At 39.7% G+C, this 16,558-nt stretch overlaps 1 protein-coding gene across 1 annotated transcript in view; it reads left to right on the plus strand.

Moving 5' to 3' along the window:
* Window positions 1-11,555: 11,555 nt before the first annotated feature.
* Window positions 11,556-16,558, plus strand: part of GRAP2 (GRB2 related adaptor protein 2) — a 68,345-nt gene continuing 63,342 nt past the window's right edge. The window contains exon 1 of the mRNA XM_068972076.1: window positions 11,556-11,658. The gene's annotated coding sequence lies outside the window, so the exon portion shown is untranslated. The remainder of the gene's footprint in view (window positions 11,659-16,558) is intronic.

Raw genomic sequence — 16,558 nt, forward strand, 5'->3', positions numbered from 1 at the left:
AGGTAAGACAAATCTGAAGGTGAGACGGGGGATGAAAGCAACAGAATAGTTGTTTGTGTCACTGGTTTACAGAACCCTTGAGAAATAGTTGGTCCCCAAGTCTGCTGCTCCCAAATACAAATGACTAATCTCCATCTTGACAAGGCATCAATTTTCTGCAAAGGAATACATGAAAAAAATAAGTTAAATATTTTTAAAAAGTTTCCAGAAGAGCAATTCAGTCTGAAAAATCTAGCTGTAGTTTCCAAATCAGCGCCTCACGTACGTCAGTGAGAACTGAGGGGACCATATAAATGTTCCTAGGATCAATACGGGAAAATATCTCACGAGGGATTAGCCTATGTTATTTACAGAAACATAAGTGGTCTTTCAAGACCTAAAAGTTTCCATTGAAAGTATCATTGGGACTTCCCTGGTGGTCCAGCGGTTAAGAATCTGCCTGCCAATGCCAGGGGACATGGGTTCGATCCTTGGTCTGTGAAGATTCCACATTCTGCAAGGCAAGTAAGCCCATATATCACAACTACTGAAGACTGCACGCTCTAGAGCCCGTGCTCCACAACAAGAGAAGCCACTGCAATGAGAAGCCCAGGCGCCACAACTAGAGAATAGCCCCCTCTCACCAAAACTAGAGAAAGCCCGGTGCAGCAACAGGGACCCAGCACAGTCAAAAATTAAAAAAAAAAGAAAAAAAGTATCCCTGAACCTCTTTGGCCAGAAATAAAATTATTATAAAGCATTACAAGGACAGTGGACAAGAAAATGGAACTTGCACTGTGACATCTCAAGATTTGTCACATATAAATATGCTGTGTCCTGCGACTAATCAAGTGAAAACTGAGTCTTACAATCATCAACTGACCTTTGGTTCTATCCTTTTCAGAACTTACAAGTCATTAGAATCAAATCTAAATATGGTCTGTTTTCTTGTTAATCTAAAAGAAGGGAGGATCATCAACTATTAAGAAATTGTCCTCAGTGGACTCCACATGTAACCCACGGCGGCCTAAACCAATATTTTAGTCCTGGTAAGTTGAAGGAAAGGTTAAATTACTTTCTTTACTCAGCTTTAGAAAAATATTCCCTGATGAGCATCCAGACCCAATGAGTGCTCAACAATCTATAATCAGATTTTACTAGAGAAACTGCACACATACTAAAGAAAAATGCTAAAAATCCATAACAAATGTACTTGCTATTTTTAGTTTTGCTTCTCTTCCTTGACCTTCTAATTTTTAGCTCAAGCTTGATTAATTTCTCTGTATGTATTTAAAGAAGACATAATTTTCAGAAGCAACCTAAGTAAACTATCACTTCTTTTCTAAAAAATAAGAGAATAAGCAATCATTTTTGTTTTTGGTAAAAGTGCAACACATTCTCAAATAAATAAGATAGAAAATGTATCTGTTTAATTAAGATTTCTCCTAAAGAAACCATCATCAACCCTAAACAGAAAAAGAGAAATTGTGTGTTTTTACAATTTTCTGATTTTCTCTCCTGTTTGCACTTTGAATACAGACATTTTTATCTGACTCACTCCTACCGTGAAAACTCGACTTACAATGTGTTTCAATAAGCTATTAAAATTTTCAATCATGAGGGTTTTCTTTTTCTATTGTCCTTTTTTGCCCTCTACCGAGCTCACTCAATGCAGCGATGTACTGTGACATTGGCTTGGAGCAACAAATATTGATCTATTTCTTCACAAGTCTATTAAAAAAAAAAACAACCTTGTTAGAATCATAACTTGCTAGAATTGAACACAGTTGTTAATTTTTTTTTTCTTTTTCAAATAGCTACCTATGTTTATTTTGGAGGGACAAAATCGTAATATCAAGGTTTTCCTCTACTCTTAACCTGCATTTTTAAATTAAAAAAATGTTTTCTTAGATGAAGTTTCTGCCACAGAAAATTATCGACATAATAGCCTTCCATCCAATAGAGTAGTTTACCATGGGATGTGCTGGACTTATAAAAATTAAATATATTCTTAACCATTCAAAAAACTAAAGAAAAATGTCTGGATAAGTGAATTATTATTATTTACTAACATACAGTACATAAGTGAATTAGTACTATTTACTAACATACAGTACATTGTGACATGAACACAGAATACATAACACACCATTCTACTACTTGAAATCTTCTCAAGCTAACAAGAAGTTCATTTGTGTTCGTTGTAAATTAGGTTGGTTTATTATGTGTTTTAGACACCTGGCTATATGCAAACGCTCAGTTTACTCAGTCCTTCAAAAGTTTGAGATTGTAAATATAGTGATATAATATGAGACAAAAGTAGTGCCCAAGAGGATAAATGTTCACACCTGAATTTTGGCTGTCTGGCTATCCAAGTCCTTATAATATATAGGGAAGTAAGATATTTCATGTTGTAAATTTGGGTTTTCTCCTCTGAGAGGCCTTCACCCACCATACTTACTACTTAGGTCCTCCCATCATGCTCTTTTCAGACCCAGTTTATTTCCCTCATGACATTTATCAGAATGTATAATTATGTGTTTGTCATTTTCTCTTTGGCTTTCTCCACCACCAGATTAGAAACTCCTTGAGAGCAGCAACCATGATCATCTTATCTATCAGTAAATCCTACTGCATAAACAGGTACCTAGCAGGCACTCAATATGTTGCATGAATAACCAAGTTGTAGATTGACTTTGCTTTGGAATAAACATGAATTGATTCTACAGCTTTGGGTTATAAATATGTCATTTAAAAATATAATCCAACCCTTGCAATTGTCAAGTAAAATTCTAATGTTTGCTTATGAATCTAGAATTAAAACGAGTTAATATCTAGCTTTAATTTTAGAGTTTTAAGCAAACATTTTCAAATCAATCAACAAGTATTTCTTGAGTACTTATTTTTATATAGCTTTGTGGAAGATATAATAAAACATGATGCATACATTCAAAAACGTCAGTTAGTTAAGGAGCTTTCTCCCTTCAACACCTCCAAGGTAAACAAATAATGAGGTATAAAACGTCCCTTAATTTTCTTACTCCATTTACCCACTGACTCAACTCTTTGATAAAGGCTGTTTTCTCCCCCAACTTTACCTGAATAACAGGAGACTATTTAAGTTGCCAAGTGACATTAAACTACAGGGCCACAATCTCTTATCTGAAGCCTTGGAGGCCAGATAAGTTATGGACTTCAAACTTAATTGGGGGAGAGGGTGTGAAAAACTTTTGAAAAGTAATGTCATGCCTACACTATATACTACATGATATCCACAGAAAGGTCTGGGGTAAGTAAAGAGGTCTGAACAATTAAACATCAACATGACTACAATAAAAATTTGCAAATATTTGTAATAAGTAAAGACGAATGGCTGTTTCAGTTCAAATCTTGTAGCTAGATAAGTTGGGGGCGGGAGGAAGTGGTTTTCAAAACTTCTTGGATATCAGAATTGAGAATAAGAGATTGAGGAGCTACACTGACTTTATCCAAAGATTTAGGACACTAATGTCAACAGCATCTAAGAGGCTGAGTACCAAGAGGCATCTTTGGAAAGACACATTTACGGTAGTGCTATGAAGACAGAACAGCTCTTTTGTTTATACAGATTCTGCCTGTAGACATGAGATCAACTCAGGAGAAAATAAACTCTGGCCAAGATTGTTCTGGAAGAAGGATTACAGAGATCACCAGGGCATTAGTGGGTGTTACTGTTGTGACGAAAAGCACACTGCAAGAGGCAGAGAAACTAACCTGAGTCCTGACTGTGTGTTCACCAAATCACTCAACTATTATTTCCCAGAGTTTACCATGTGACAAGCTCCATTTCTAAGAAACAGAGAAACAGGAGCACCAGACACAGTTTCCACCCTCTGGTGTAAATTGCATGCTGTCGTTGTTTAGTCACTAAGTCGTGTCCCACTCTTTGTGACCCCATGGACTGTAGCCCACCAGGCTTCTTCTGTCCACGGGATTTCCCAGGCAATAATACTGGAGTGGGCTGCCATTTCCTTCTCCAGGGGATGTTCCCACCCAGGGACTGAATCTCCTGCATTGCAGGTGGATCCTTAAGCACTGAGTCCCATCAGTGAAGTGCTGTGTAAGTGCTACTCTTCGCTACAGGCTCACAACGTGCTCACACCCAGGCATTCAGTACCTCACCTCATTACTCTAATTAGGACTCCGGAGGCATGGATTTGAGATCCTAGTCTGCCATTTCCTATTAAGGTTTCTCTGAGCCTCAGTTTCCCCATCTGCAGCATAAGGGGAAAAAATCACCACATAAGGGGTGGTGGGAAAGACATGACATGCTCCGCAAAGAACTGAAGGTAAAGAGCAATCAGCTTCCTGTATCCACTCCTTGGCATCACTTAACTCGTTCAACAATGGTTTCAGAATGACCACTGTGTTCCATGCAGGCCGTGTGGCGGGCACTGGGACACACAGGCGACTCAGACCAGCGACTCCCCTCAGAGAGCATGCAATGTAGTGGGAGTGGGAGGCTGGGTATTGGAGAAGCGTCTAGAAGGAGGGAGTGACGTAACGCCGTCACACAACAGCAACCTTCCCTCAGGGAGACCTGCGGGCCTTGTCCCCTTCTCGCCTGCCCTGACAAGGCGTAGGGACCCGCATGGAATGGGCAGTCGGAGAACACCCTTCCAGGCCCCCTCCATCCCCACCCCCACCCCCAAATGAGAGGCTACTACCTGAGGGGAATGTTCAGCTGCCTGGCATCTGGGCCTTTTCCCTCTCAAACACCAGGCCGGGCCCCTGTAAGCTGATCCGCCTCCTCCAACCAGGCCGGAGAGCTCACGCCCTCCCCCACTTCCGCTTCCTCACTTCCGGCCCTTCACTTCCGGCCTTTCCTGCAGCTGATGCTCATGATTCCCAGGACTTCGAGGAAGGGAGACGCCACGGGTTAAAGTAATCCCTGCTTGTGGCTATCCAGCAGCATGAAGGCAGATGTCTTCCTTTTGTGATCAGTTGGGCTGTGGCACTGCCTAATCCTTCAATGAAAGAATAAATTTTACAATCCGTGTTATTCTGGAAACGTGATCTGAAGGACAAAGAATGTAATCTCTAGTAGTAGTCTCTAGAGATGAAAAGTGATGGGAAATGACTGAGTGCTTCCAGTGAGGGCCTTGGGTACCCCGATGGCTAGTCATTGAAATAGTCAACTGACTTTCACTGAGCACCTAAAGCATCAAGGACTCAGATAGGATTGAGTTAAGTTGACAGGCTAGTGGAGGTGACAGGCACCATCACAGAAGACTGTGAGAAGGTATGCATAGCATAATGAGAGAGGAGAGACCGTCTGATTCTACCAAGGAGTAGTTGAGGGCAGGCTTCAGAGAAGAATTTATATCTGAACTGATTCTTAAAGGATGATAGGAGTTCACTGCCTAGACAAGAGGTAGCCATTAGAGGCAAAGGATGCATCATGTGTAAAGGCTTGAAAGCTGAGAGAGCCTATAATCCTGGCAAAACTGCCAGCTCTGTAGCTACGATGGCAGTCACAAAGACAGTGAAACAGCAGAGGGAGGTGAAGTGGCCGAGGACAGTCAGATCATGAAGCACCTTGTCTGTCCTACCAGGTGGTTTTTTCCAGTAGGCACTGGAAATGTAATCAAACCTATGTTTTAAAGAACCATGGTGGCTGTGTGGAATACTGACTAGAATGGAAGAAAACACATGTAGAGAACAGGAAAATGCTTAGTAAATGAAAGTTACCTTTGCTTTCAGTCCCTACTGCTTCAATCATAATTACTATAATAACAGCCTACATTGTTGATACTGGCATGTAGATAGATAAGTATAATATAAAATGATAGGAAAAGTGAAAGAAATCGGTGCATTATAACCAACGAAGCTGGCTGTAATACAGAGTAATGAGAGCAGAAGGCAGAGGGAAATTGAAAAGGTGGTCTGGAAATGGGTGGTTCAGGACCTTGAAGGCCATGATAAGGTGCTGGACTTTATAAAGTAAATAAATCAAATAGAAATAAACCAAAAGTGCTTTTTTTATTTTTTACATTGAGTTATAGTTCATGAAGATTCTCATATGCATATCTTTTGTAAATTTTAAAGGAAGTCTGAAATGTAGGTGATATTATCCCATTCTATAGGTAAGAATGCTAAGTTTGAGGAACATGCATTCATTCTTCATTAGAGCCAGGCACTATGCTGAGCCATGGGAATACAAGAATGTTACAGTCTAATAAGGGAAACAGGAATAAATCAGTAACTATGATAAATTACTATGATAAAGGCAAACATAGATTGATCTGAGAGTGAAAAAGGAATTTGTCTAAACCACATGGTTAGGAAGGCTTTCTGGAAGAGTTAAAACTGAGCTGAGTTTGCAGGAACATATAAGTTATATGAATTGTCCAGACATATTCAGCTAGCAAGGATTTAACTGAAACTTGTACCCAAATCTCCTGTATACACTTCAATGTTCTTTCCCCTATGCTGAGAATCAATCTTTTGTTCTTAATGTTGAGCTCCCATTGACCTTCTCAGTCATGAGTTTAACTTTTGTATTTTGAGAAGGTCAGAGATCTAAATTTTTTCATTTTAAACCTATTCATTTTCTTCTTTTAGAATGAATCTCTGAATGTGTTCAGAAAATTAGATTGGAAGCAGAACAGAGGGACTGGAAAAAGAACAGAATTTTATAGTAGTTCTGGCAATAAGTGATGAAGGTGCCTTCCCTGGCAGTCCAGTGGTTAGGACTTCACCTTCCCATGCAGGGAGAGCAGGCTCGGTGCCTGGCTGGGGAGCTCAAGTCCCTAAAACCTAAACATAAAAATGGAAGCAATATTGTAACAAATTCAATGAAGATCTTAAAAATGGTTCACATTAAAAAAAAATCTTAAAACATAAAGTGATAAAAGTCCTAGCCAAAGCAGAAGCCATTGGTGTGGCACATAATCCACTCCACCCATCCTCCTTTGACACACAGATGTTTGTGTATGAAATTAAAGCATAGAAGCTATTGGGCTTGGCTCTGGATATATCTGGGAGTCTACAGTGACACTCATGTTTCTTTTTGGGGTGACTCTGTGAATGGTGGTTGCTAGTTTCACTAAGATAGGAACCCAGTCTGAGGAGCAGATTTGGCAGAAAAGGTGATGAATTCTATTTTGGACATTTTGAATGTGAGCTGAGGTGTCTGGTGTGACCAGGTGAAAATGCCCAAGAGACAGTTGAGTAGAAAAAACTGGGACAAGGGGAGAGGGTTCTGGGCAGGGTTCATAAACTTGAGAGTGTTCAGTACATACATAGGTGATGATTGAATAGGCAGATGGAAAAAAAGAGAATGGCGCAAACTCAAAGACAACAGTCCCATTGCAGGTGGAGAGGCTGGTAGCTGTCACTGAGTGGATCAGACAGGCAAAAGGCTCACATGCTACCTGCTATGGAATTAACTCTGCTAAAGTGACTATAGTTTTTCCAGTGGTCATGTATGGATGTGAGAGTTGGACTATAAAGAAAGCTGAGTGCCAAAGTACTGATGCTTTTGAACTGTGGTGTTGGAGAAGACTCTTGAGAGTCCCTTGGACTGCAAGGAGATCTAACCAGTCCATCCTAAAGGAGATCAGTCCTGAGAGTTCATTGGAAGGACTGATGCTGAAGCTGAAACTCCAATACTTTGGCCATCTGATACAAAGAGCTAACTCATTTGAAAAGACCCTGATGGTGGGAAAGATTTAGGGCAAGAGGAGAAGGGGACAACAGAGAATGAGGTGGTTGGATGGCATCACCAACTCAATGAACATGGGTTTGGGTGTACTCTGGGAGTTGGTGATGGACAGGGAGGCCTGGCGTGCTGCGATTCATGAAGTCCCAAAGAGTCGGACACGACTGAGTGACTGAACTGAACTGAACTGAAAGTGACATGTGCAAAGAGATGTCTGCTTTCCTCCATTTGGGGGCACCATAATTTAGTTGCAATACTGTAGCATCAAGAACACAGACATCATTTTACCCCAATAACTTGGTGTAGGTTTTAATTTATTTTCTGAACTCAGAGTTTTATAAAAGTGAACCAAACTTTCTTCTCTTGGCTTCCAAGACATTACTTCTCCTTCTCGTCTCCTTGGCTGGTTTCCTCTCATTTCTCTGACCTCTCAGCTTTGGAGGGGTCAGTTCTCTGTCTGTGTTCATTTCCGGGATGGTTTTATCCAGTCTCATGGTTTTCAACACCCTTCTCTCTCTCAACAACTGTCAAGATTTCATCATCACCCCTAACCTGTGTCAACCTCCAGACTCAGGTGCCTAATTCTCTTGGCACCCCCACGGGCATGTCTCACAGACATCTCAAATTTAATACATTTAAAAGCAAACTCCTCATCTGGTCTTCTAGACCTTCTCACTCACAGTCTCTCCTGTCTCGGTGAATGACACATCCTTGCTTCTAGTTTCTCAGGCCATGAACCTTGGGATCACCACTGACGCCTCTCTTTGTCTCTCATACAGCCTGTGATACCCATGAACACACCTGTGACACAGAGTGGCTACTGATTCTGGGTTATGTGTGCTCCATAGATAATAAATGGTTTATCAACACAATAAAATAATCCTGTTTATGATTCCAGACTTTTTGGTTACCCTGTATATTAAGAACTCAACACTTCCCAGCATTAGCCCTAAGTCATCATCATCTCTTGCCGGGATCATGGCAGCAATCTCTCACCTGCTCTCCCTGCTTTTTCTCTTGCTTTCTTACAATCTAATATCAATACAATGATCAGAGTGAGCCTTGAAAAACTTAAAACACAGTCCCTGGTGGCTCATCTGTAAAGAATCCACCTGCAATGTGGGAGACCTGGCTTCGATCCCTGGGCTGGGAAGATCCCCTGGAGAAGCTACCCACTCCAGTATTCTGGCCTGAGGAATTCCATGGACTGTATAGTCTGTGGGGTTGCAAAGAGTCAGACACGACTGAGTGAGTTTCACAGAGCATATCACTCCCCAGTTCAAAATCTTCCACTGAGTCCCATCTCAAGAATAAAATCCAAAGACCTTGCCATGGCTGTTGAGATCCTATGTATTCTTGTCTCTACTCCCCCTCTGACCTCCATCTCTACTTTTCACCTCACTCACTGCATCCACGTTCAGGCTTTGCTTCTGCCGGTCCAGATACCTGAAAAAGCTATTTCCCCAAAAAGCCACCAGGCCAGATCCCTCGCTTTGTTTCGGACATTGCTCAGATGTCTTTTGATCTCCTAATTAAATCCCAACCCCACTTCAGCCGCACAGCCTATGACTCTCACCCCATTTTATAACCCTCTTTGGCAGTACCCCCATTTGACACATGTATTATTTCTTCCTCTAAAAGAACGTAAGATCCAGGAGAGCAAGGACTATGTTTTGTTCTCTGGTACATCCCAGCACCTGCAACAGACCCAACAAGGAGCAGGTGTACAAAACTTGTCTATTGAATGAATAAAAAGAGAACGTCTGGACCCGTGCTATCGGATGAAGAGTACACATTGCACCACGAAGTTAAAGTTAGCATAATTTTACGTAAGACGTTCTGATGCCAACAACCTCTCAAAAGGAACTGCTGAAAATGTTTAAATAAGTATGGTTTTAAACAAAATTTTCTCCTTGGTGGATAAGTTCAGATTTCATATATTCCCTTAATCCTCCCAATTTTGCTGATACTGTTCTGAGTGTCCCTTGATGGTGAGGACCAAGTTGCTGACAGTCTCACATGAGAGTTTTTCTTCTTAGGTTCTGCCTTTGCACTAGTTCAGTTACAGAACTGCTAGGAAATTAACGACTATGTGCTGCCTTATATGCTCTGTACCATGTCTGCCGATCATTACTTACTACTGAAAGAACTTCTCTGTGAGATTTTCCTGTTCTGCACTCTGCCCCATTCTTGGATGAAAAGGGGTTGTGTTCTGTTCCCTGGGGGTGGTGTCCGGAGGAAAAGCAGCTACATCGTTAGGGCGAGTGCTGAGAACACCATGGTGCTTCCTGTACAGTGCTAGTCAACAACTGCTTTCTCCCCAATTCAAAACCACTGGCTTGGGACAAGAGCTGTGGCCAGAGAATTCCAGTGTTTGAAAACCAACGATGAGGTCATCAGGCATAATGGTGATCCCACCAAGAAGGCCCTTCGACCCTGGAGATGGAAGAACCCTGAGGCCCACGTGGAGATGTGATTGTTTTAAAATTGGGCACACGTTGTTATCTTGAAAATTCTGTCTTTATAACATGTGCAAGTAGTGGGGACCCTATTCAGATGCAACTTGGATTCAAGAACCCCTTTGACAGACTTGCATGAATAAAGAGAAAGCCCTCTATTACAGATTTAAGAGGAACAAATTACTTCCTGTAAGTCATCTGACCAATCACTTGCTGAGCCCCTACTATGATCAAGTACTCAGATTCTTCTTTTCTATTTCAATAAAATTGTTGAGTGACCATAACCAACATTTCCACCCCCCGCAAAAAAAAAAAAAATCATAAATCTTGAGCAAGGTTTAGGTGTAAAGGGGCAAAGAAATAGAAAAGGATACCATTCCACAATGTAGAATAAGTTTAAATTTGAGATCCCCAAGTTGTCTTATCTGATGAATGCTGGAACATCTTGTCAGCCAACATTTCCATCTTTATCTTGGGTCTGGTCCCCTGACTCTGAACAGTGCCACTTAGCAAGCCGCAGTATCTCTAATTTTGTGCAAAAGATGCAACGTTGGCAATCCATTTTCTAGTAAAAGCAAAGGCAGAGGAAGAGGCCTTAGCAAGTTACACTTGGTTTGGGAGGAAAGAACTTAACCAGGAGCGTGAGCTACAAATCTGAAGGTAAGAACTAAGGAAGTTGAAGGTGACAAAAATGTTAGGTCAATGAAAAAAGTCTTCAAATCCCAGAAATATTTTAGCCTAGCCTATTCAGGAGAAAATTAATTCCCCAAATCTAAATAACCAGCTCCAGCTCGCACTTGGTTATGGCAAAGCTGGGGTTGGAACTCATCTTGGCTTTGAGTTTTTCTTTCTTTTGTTAGGGATAGTATTAGGGGCTAAGGGTAATATTATGGGCTGAGTACACTAAAAAAGTTTTTTTTTTTCCTGAGATTTGAATGATGTGAGTGATCCAGGATGCTGTTAAATAAGTTCCCCTAAGAAGTCCTAATGTTCCTCCTGATGCTTGTACCTATTTGGAGAAAGTGCATTTTCCTTAAGACCAGCAGTAACTTGCCAATGGACCATCTCTAGGATTAAAAATTTTCTTATGTGAACATAATCGTTTGGGGCAAACTTGTTAAAACTGAAACCAAGCATAAAGAAGCAAAAGTGTTTCAGTGAACCTCCTGCATTTTAGTTCAACTCCGGCAGCAAGAAAACAAAACCACATAATCTAAGGCTCACACCCAGCTCTCTGAAGCCCCATGTCTGCTAGTTCCTGTGCGGTTTGCATACAGACTGCTGGGCTGACTGGGGGTAGTTTGGAGGAGGGAGTAAGAAGTCGGGGAGGAGGAGGAAGCACTCAATGGATCTGTGAGCCTGTGCCCTGGTTTAGTGCGGTATGTGGACGACAGCCCAAGGTGGATCCGGACTCTGAAATGCAGTCATTTTGATGTCGAAATTCAGCTTCCTTCTTGCAAGAGAGGATTCTGACCATTCGGTGCAAAGCCATAAACTCAACCTCTTCTCTTCTGAAAGGTATGTCTTTATGCAACATCGGTCTACACGCTCTAGAGGTCTCAGATTTTTACCATTTGCAGAATGTTCTCTTGGAGTCAATCTAATTAAAATGAATCCCCTGGGCTCTGTAAATATTGGTTTTAATTTTCAGTTCATCAGCTAAGGTCTCTAAATCTTTTTCTGTAACAGTGTTTGTAGTGATAGGATTAAACTTCCAGTGCATAAATTAGAAGACTTGCTCCTTTCAGCCAACGTTATCCAAGAAGACTCCACTAATTGGCTTCTGAGCCATCTCAGGGAAAGACTCTGGACCTGGGATTACAGGGGTGGAATTCCCCTTCACCAGTGTCAGCACTTGTTCCGAATTGGCGTGGGTGTGGGAGGTGAAGGGCAGAGTGGCAATGAATGAACGCTAGTACTGCACGGTCAGGATTTGTTCTTGGGGCTTGCATTTCTACTTCTGTTAGTGTTTATGTTGCCTTTACAAAGAACCCCAGATTAAGTTCCTTTACAAAAAGAAAACTTTACTTTGAAATGAGATTTGAGAGAGTGTTGTCTATATTTATCCCTTTATTAACAGTTAACACTGTGTCCCCAAGACCATCTTCAATTCAGGCATAAAATCTGAACACAACTCTTTGACACCCTACTCTTTGAACCTGAGGATTGAATATACCCACCAAAGATTAATCCAATTTAAAAATATCATGTTTACATATCTGGAATTAAGTCTTATTAATAAAGTATATATAACTTCATCTGTACATTACTGAAAGTATACATCCTCAGATGAATTAAGAGAAGGGAGAAATGTTTAGGATCTAAAACTCCAATAGAAAAGATTACATGTGCTCATGTTCTGTCATCTGAGGGTGGGAAACCAAGGGTTGAAAAATGTTTCATTACCTACAATTGCATTTATCATAGATTTATTACCTTTTCAGTGGGTCCTCTTTTCTTTTTTTCTTATTTTAGTTTCAGAAAGGACTGAGTACAAGCGTATTCTACTGTAACAATGCAATATTGTTTATAAAACTTCACTTTTATAAAATAATTTTAAAATGATCCTCTTTACAAAAGGATCCATTATTAAATAAGGAGCACCAATAAAATTTAGAACCATCTAACTGTATTTAAATTTCAAATTTTAAAAATTTTGATTGGTACCCTTTTGGAGAACTTGGGGTGGTTTTTTGGGTGAAGGGAGACAGTCCTATATCATTGAATAAAACTATCTTTTTAGATTGAACTTAGAGTGTCTCCCATGTAGTAAACTGTAATCTGATTCTCCCATTATAATAGATTTTATTTTTTTTTAATGACTTTACTGAAGCATAGGGGAAGGAGGTGATTGATTTGTTCAAAATTAAGAAATATCTCTATTGCTAATATAATATCCTTTTGAATATCTTTTATATCTTAGGCCCTAATGAAAATCTTCTATCTTTTTTAAAAATTTCAATTGTCCCACATCTATTTCTTAGGGATATTGTAAGAATAAATGAGTTAACATAGATATGAAATGGCTTAGGAAAAAGGTGCTGTGAAACAGAAGGTGATATCAGTATTAATGATTTCTTTGAATCTTGATCATTTTCTTCCCACCTTTTATACAAAATATATCTGACTTACTGCCTGAAGCCATGTCTTTTATGTCTTTGCCTTCTGGAGGTGCTGAAAATGAGCCTGATTCCCACGTTTATTGATTCTCAGAGAATAACACCTGTAGGTTTTGGTGATTTGCAGGGCTCATTCCTGAAACAGAGCTTGCTTCTTTTCCTCACTCAGGAAAATTCTACCACCACTCCAGTATTCTTGCCTGGAGAATCCCATGGACAGAGGAGCCTGGCTTCCCATGGTCCATGGGATCACAGAGAGTCAGACATGGCTGAAGGGACGGAGCAAACACGCATTTAAAAATGTGTGATTCCATCAGGATTTCTTAAACAAGTTATAGTTGATGTTTGATTAGTCTGAGGAACAGAGGCTTCATTTTTGTGCAGTCATGAAACTCAAAACTTGGTGAAGAATCTTTATGGCCTAAGTTGTTTGAATCAAAGGATAAGACTGACTGGCCCTCCTATTTGTCCATCTCAAGTACTTAACTCAACATGTCTTGATCTATGAAGGAACAACGCAGCCACCTGTGCGTGCATCTTTTTTTGACCTCTGTACAATTTCTTAGGAAAATGTAGCCTCATTTAACAAATGAATGTTTATTAACACATTGTACGTTTACTATGTGTCAGGCCTTGTTCTAGGCACTGAGTTCTTTTCAACAATGTTAATATTACATTAGGTTTCAATAAGCTTGAACCAATGAGCCAACGGGAATTCAGTAAGGAATTTTTAGAAGACAGATTAAAAAAATAAATTCATTCACAGCGAACATTTTGGAGAATTAAAAGAAATTATTACTAAGTACGTGAAGATTAAAGTCTTAAACTGCCCTCTAAAGAAGATATAAGACCTACATCTTATGAACAAAGTGAAGAAAATGTCTAAACATAAAGAAAAGTTGAAATATTTATACAGTGAATACTTCTATACTCACCTCCTAGATTCAACAGTTGCTAACTTTTTGACATATTTGTTCCACCTAGTTGTATTTCTTTCTAACTACTTGTAAGTTACAGACAAAATGATACTTCACCCCTAGATAATTCAGTACACATCAAAAAATAAGAACATTCTCCTACATAACTGCAATGCCATCATTATACCTAAGAAGATGAACAGTGTCTCATTAATATCTAGTATCTAAACCATATCTAACCTTAGCCATTTGTCCCCCAAATGTCTTCCATACCTTGAAAAAGCTAAGATCTAATTTTTTTAAAGAAAAATATATTTTTTTACATGAAGGCTTTATGTCTTTTATTCAACATTAGCATTTTTGAAAAGGTTACGTGTTGTCTTGTTGAATGTTCTAATTTGTTTTTGCCCAGCGGTGTCATTTAATTTGTTCCTCTATCCTCAATATTTCCCATAAACTCCAAAGTAGAAATAAAGCATTGATTACATTTCAACTGAACGCATTTTACAAGGTGCTCCATATTGTATCTCAACAGGAGACACTTAGTTCCAGATTGTCCCTCTATTTGTGACACTCGGTTTGATCGGGGCTCAAGGTAGTGATCTCAGTTCAGGGGTCCTTTTGCAATTAACAAGTAGTCTGGCAAGATAATGCTTAGGCTTTGTGATGATATCCTATTTCCCAACAAACCTCACTCAGTGGCTTTAGGTGATAATCCTTTCCTAAATCAACTATTTGTTTGGGGGTTATATACATTTTCAGTATACTTTGAAGAAGGATTAGACATACACATTTGTTGTTATCAGCAGACACAGCAGATATTTGAGTGTTTTTTTAAGTTCAGGTAATAACAACCATGATGATGATGATGATAGTAATAAGTAGCATTTACTGAGTGCTGGCTGCAGAGCCAGATGGTCCAGGTTTGAGGGCCAATCCTTCAGTTACTAACTAGGCCAACTGGGACAAGATACTTAGTCTTTCTATGTCTTAGTTTCTTTAGCTATAAAATGAGAGTGATAATGGTAGCTATGTTATCATACTGTTTTGAAGATTAAGTAATTCATACACATAAAGTTTCAGAAACAGTGTCTGTTATGCTATTTGCCAACAGCACTGCACCGGTGTTAACTCATTTTGCTTCTCCTAAGGGCACAATGAAGCAAGGGCTAATATCACCCTCTTTTGTAAGTGAGGAAACTGGGGTGCAGAGAGTTTAGGTCATTTGCACAAGGTCACTTAACTAGTATGTGGTAGAGCCTTGATTTGAACCCAGCTGGTCTGATTCCAGAGCATTCTCTCCAAAGGCTCCTGACACGTGGAATGAGAAGGAACAAAAATGGAACTGAACGAGAAGCAGATACAGCCGGCCCCCACCCTGGCATCCTATCACCGCCCAAGTTTTAAGTTCTTTTGAGTTATTCAAAACCTGAGACTCTCACTACCAAAATATATTTTAGGTTTTGTTCATCTGATAATAGCACTCTAGTAAGCACAGATGAGTACGCTTATTGCAATTCTAGAGCTTCAGGCTCTATATAAGAAAGTCTAAATGTTAGAGATAATGTTAAGACTGGAAAATGTAGAACTGTTCAATACAAGGAAAAGGAAGGGAAAAAACTGAAAGGAATAATACAAGAGGGGAGTTATGAGACCTCAGAGTCTTGGGGCAGAAGATGATATTTTGATACAGTCAAGGGGAGAAACCGCCTCTCGTTTTTCACATTACTGTACTGTGTAAAATTTTACCACTAAAACACAAGATTATAGCCATTGTCAGATTTATAAAAGACCACACTGGATTTCTTTATGGGATGATGGATGAGTCTTGGTAGTAGGTAACTTCTCTGGTTGGTTATCTCGGTCACTCAGACATTCCATAAGTCAGTCTGTGTCTTTGGAAATACGTAACTGTACACAGAAAAGGCCTCACAAACTAGGGATTGGTCCCTACCCCTTCATTAGCATTAAAAAAGGATTCCAGTGCTGTCTTATTCACTCCTTCTATTGCTGCTACAGAAAGCTCTCAAGTGTGATTTTCTAAAGAGAACTAAAAATAAATGAGAAAAGAATCCAACATTAATAATGTTTTTACACATTTCCAACACAAGCATTGCTAAATTGGTCCTGCCTTTTTTTGTTCTTTAATGAAAAGCAGGCTACTTGATCAATTGGTCATGAATAATACTTTTTCATTTGTTTTTCTCCACACCTCTCAGCCTTCCAGAACCACAGGCTTAACGTGGCAGCCTACAAATGGTTTACGATTTGTGTCTGTTGTCTAGTGCTTTATGGGAAAATGCTGGAAACAAACTGCTGGAAACTCAGTAGGAACTCAGTAAATAATAAGTAGATAGTTCTCTTGCTAAATATAATTTTAAA

This window comes from Capricornis sumatraensis, chromosome 4 (assembly GCF_032405125.1).
Source record: "Capricornis sumatraensis isolate serow.1 chromosome 4, serow.2, whole genome shotgun sequence".
In the NCBI taxonomy this organism is placed as follows: Eukaryota; Metazoa; Chordata; class Mammalia; order Artiodactyla; family Bovidae; genus Capricornis; species Capricornis sumatraensis.